This window comes from Limulus polyphemus, unplaced genomic scaffold (genome assembly GCF_000517525.1).
Source record: "Limulus polyphemus unplaced genomic scaffold, Limulus_polyphemus-2.1.2 Scaffold1413, whole genome shotgun sequence".
Taxonomy (NCBI): Eukaryota; Metazoa; Arthropoda; class Merostomata; order Xiphosura; family Limulidae; genus Limulus; species Limulus polyphemus.
This window is the reverse complement of record NW_013667023.1, coordinates 149,441-153,197: the sequence shown is the minus strand read 5'-3', so window position 1 is coordinate 153,197 and position 3,757 is coordinate 149,441. Positions and strand designations below refer to the sequence as shown.

Sequence of the window (3,757 nt, the reverse complement as noted above, 5' to 3'; positions counted from 1 at the left end):
TATAGTTTACTTTACGTAAACGGTTACGGTAAGGAGGAGGAGACGTAACGTAAGGTAGTAGTACGTTACGTAGGTAGTAGTAAGTAGTTACTTAGTTAGTATATATATATATATATATATATATATATATATATATAAGCTCAATTTTATTTTCTCTCTAATAAAAGAAAGGTAAGAAGTTCTTATTGAAGTTTACAAAATTATCCACAGGATAGATAAAATAGAAGCTTCCAATTTATTTGTGTATTATTCTGAAGACAATAAGACAGAAGTTTAAAATTTTAAAAAAGACAGGCTGACTTTAGTTAAGACAGGTTTATTTTTAAGAGGGGAATTGGCTTTGGTCACATTCAAAAAAATAAAAGTTAACAAATATACTATGAGAGATCAAAGTACACCATCTCATGGACTTCTAACCACATTAAAGTGACATTAATTATTGAAAATCCAATATCATAAGGAAACCATTAACTGTTTTGAGTTCACATGTTTAAAAATAATTCTGAAACTCAAAATAAGCTATACATCTTAAAAGGGCAAAAAAAAGTGGACTAACATGATGTAACATAACTTAAAATTGCAAAGTATCAAAATTTGTGCATAAAAAGACTGGAAACTTTTAGCATACAACATTTTTTGAATATCACCTTCAAAGAAAAAAAAAAGAAGCATAACTGACTGTATGCTTTTACAGATGCTAAGGTTTGTAATGTGTTATATTCCAATAAAACAATACAAGTTTGAACTATCAGATTGGTGTACTAAATAAATAGATTTAATTACAGAGTATTACAAAACTATTACTTAATTGACTCTATATTAAACAAAATAATGAGACTGGACACAAGTATAAAACAGAATGAATAATCTTTATTGTGTATAGAACACAAATATGGTGTGTGTACTTGAAGTTTAGTTACAACCATTGAATGATCACTTTCAATAGATATTTTCTCAGGTGAAAATCATCCACCAGACTGCCAAGTCCAAGATTTTTGTTAGTTTCCAAAACTTCACATTTACCTAGCACAACATGCACTACCACATGACTAGTCATTCTCATTACACATAGGTAGGGCCATAACCTCTAGATATTACCTGAACAACCACTGAAGGACACTGTTGTTGACATTCTTACACAAAGTTTGCTTAACGTGCAAGAATAACAAAAAATAACTTGAAACAAGACCAACTTAACGGTTTTCTCAATCACCTGTTATTTGAACTATTCACCCGTTTAGAACAAAGAACACATTCAGAATTATTATTATAATACAACAAGAAGACAGAAATACATGGTATATTCATACACCATAGTACTGCTTCAACAAGATCAAATACAAAAAATTACTGAATAAATGTTAAAAACAAAAACTAAAGTTCCAAAATAAAACTGAATGATTTACCTTTTTTTTTTTTTTTTTTTGTAAATTAGTGCTTTAGAGATTACCCCAGGCAAACGTTTTACATTCATCTGATGACATCTTGTTCCCTTCACAAGTATGGAAAAAACAATTTAACATACTTGTATGTCAGTCAACTCAATAGCTATAAAAAAGTAAAAAGAGGCATATGACCAAACAGTGAGAGATAGTTTAAATTGCAATACGTTTTTACAAATAAGAACAAAGCTAAGAAATACATGCTCAAAATTTCAACAATCAATATCTAGCCTTTTAATAATTACATTCTAGAGCTTGAATAAACATACAACAGTCTTAAATTTGTAATGTAAGTAACACATATCACTTAGCTTAACCTAGCTCCTACTTAATCTGAATTAATTAGAAATCTTGATGTTTCTAAAACTAATACTGTTCCTTTTATATTTTCATGTTAATGAAGAACATGAACACCCACCGCCAACTCTTGGGCTGCTCTTTTACCAACGAATAGTGGGATTAACCATCACTATATAATGCCCCCACGGCTGAAAGGGCGAGCATGTTTGGTGTGACGGGAATTAAACCTGCGACCCACAGATTGCGAGTCGAGCACCCTAACCACCTGGCCATGCTGGGCTGTGGTTCAAAGGATAGTGAAATTATGTATGTTGAATTGGTGTCCTATTTCTTCACTATAGTGACATACAGAGGAAGCACAGGAGTTACACAACTTTTCCATTTTAATGAAAATCTTCCATTCTGAAAACCAGAGCCAATGAACATATATAGGAGAATTTCCAATAAAATGCAAAAAAAAAAAGTTAAGTAATCCCTGTCCTTCTTCTATACATCAGCATAATAAAGAAACAGGACTCATTTCAACATACCTAATTTCACTATACTCTGCAAGGCCAACGCTGTAGAATTATTGAATCTTTATTCACATCACACAGCTTTCTACAACCATGAATAACATGAACTCTTTATTGAAATTGCACATCCATATATATAATAGTACTCTCTGTTGTATGTTCATGTACCTACTTTGCAGGGTGTGGCTGAATCTACACCAAAATTGGTATGAAGGTTCACCAGGTCTGTGTGGGGTACATACAAATTTTCAGTTTTGCATTTTGTATCTTTTTTTGGGGGCATTTTTTACCACTACTTTGCCTCCTGTTGATGGATCTTCACCAAATTTGATACAGAGGTTCATTGCTCATTGGGAAGATTCACACAAATGTTCAGTTTTGCATTTTGTAGTTTCACATTTTTACCACTACTTCACCTCTGTTGATGGGTCCATGTGTTTCACATTTTGTGTTTTGCAGTTTTATGGCCTTTTTTACAATTACATATAATGGAAGCAACTTTTCATGTCCTCAGATAATCTTTCATTAATCATCAATTTACGTAACTTCTGTTCATGGAACAGGTACTCCAGCTAGTTTTTAATATTTTATGAATATTGATGTTAGTCTTACTTCTAGTATGTTTTCTTGTTCAAACTTCTCTTAGTGACTCTTACTCACTTTCCGTTCCTTTTTTTTTGTCTAATTATTGTTAAATGTAAGATTGTAATCTTAAATTGATGTTGCACAATTTAAATTATTACTAATATTAGTAACATGTAAGACCTAGCCTGTTTCACAGTCATTTAACAGTAATATTAGTAACAAAATCATTTAAAACAAAAAACAGAAAGAAAAACGGAAATGCAACTAAACGACAAAATAATAAAAACTGGGAACTCCAAGCGATATTTCGCATAAAATTGTAAATGCTCCTAGAAAATAACTAACAATAACAAGCATTAAATTTAAAAGTAAAATAAATTTTCATAATATCCAAAGCTTTAAGTTTGGTTTAACTACATGTGACAAGTTAAATGTCTCGAGTCAAGACCATATTCTTAATCAACATCATTCACACTTACGTTACACATTGCCAAGGTCTGGAAATTATATCTTAATTAGCGACTGTTGGTTCCTTTTTATAACTTTATTTCGTAGCAATAGCATCCAATTTTCAAAGTACATAACGTCATAATCATTTAAGTATTACTGGATTTACCTAAATGCCAAAGAGGCCTAGGGGCGACAAAAAAATATAAAACTATAAGTATAAACAAATTGTAACAAATTACAAAAAAAGTAAAATTTAATATCAATAAAATAATAACATCTAAGTTTTTAATTAAATATTTTGATTTTCTATTTTCCTCTATGTTGTTGCATTTTAAAATATACTTTTTCTTACTACACCAAAAACTTAAATTTCTTAATTTTAAATTATAATATTGTTATGCCTCCAGTCGTTAGTTAATTTTCCGTAACTTCGTTCCGACGAAACTTTAGCGACACAAGTCCTTT

The 3,757-nt window shown here is 30.6% G+C and overlaps 1 protein-coding gene across 17 annotated transcripts in view; it reads right to left on the bottom strand.

Moving 5' to 3' along the window:
• Window positions 1-3,495, bottom strand: part of LOC106463458 — a 17,116-nt gene extending 13,621 nt beyond the window's left edge. For 14 of the 17 annotated variants that reach the window (XR_002611499.1, XR_001291059.2, XR_002611493.1 and 11 more), the window contains exons 1-2: window positions 3,322-3,495; window positions 1,407-1,548 (exon numbers count right to left, since the gene is read on the bottom strand). The gene's annotated coding sequence lies outside the window, so the exon portion shown is untranslated. Of the gene's footprint in view, window positions 1-1,406; window positions 1,549-2,425; window positions 2,447-3,321 lie in introns of those variants that run through there. The other 3 variants (XM_013923490.2, XM_022390949.1, XM_022390950.1) reach the window with 3 other exon arrangements.
• Window positions 3,496-3,757: the final 262 nt, after the last annotated feature.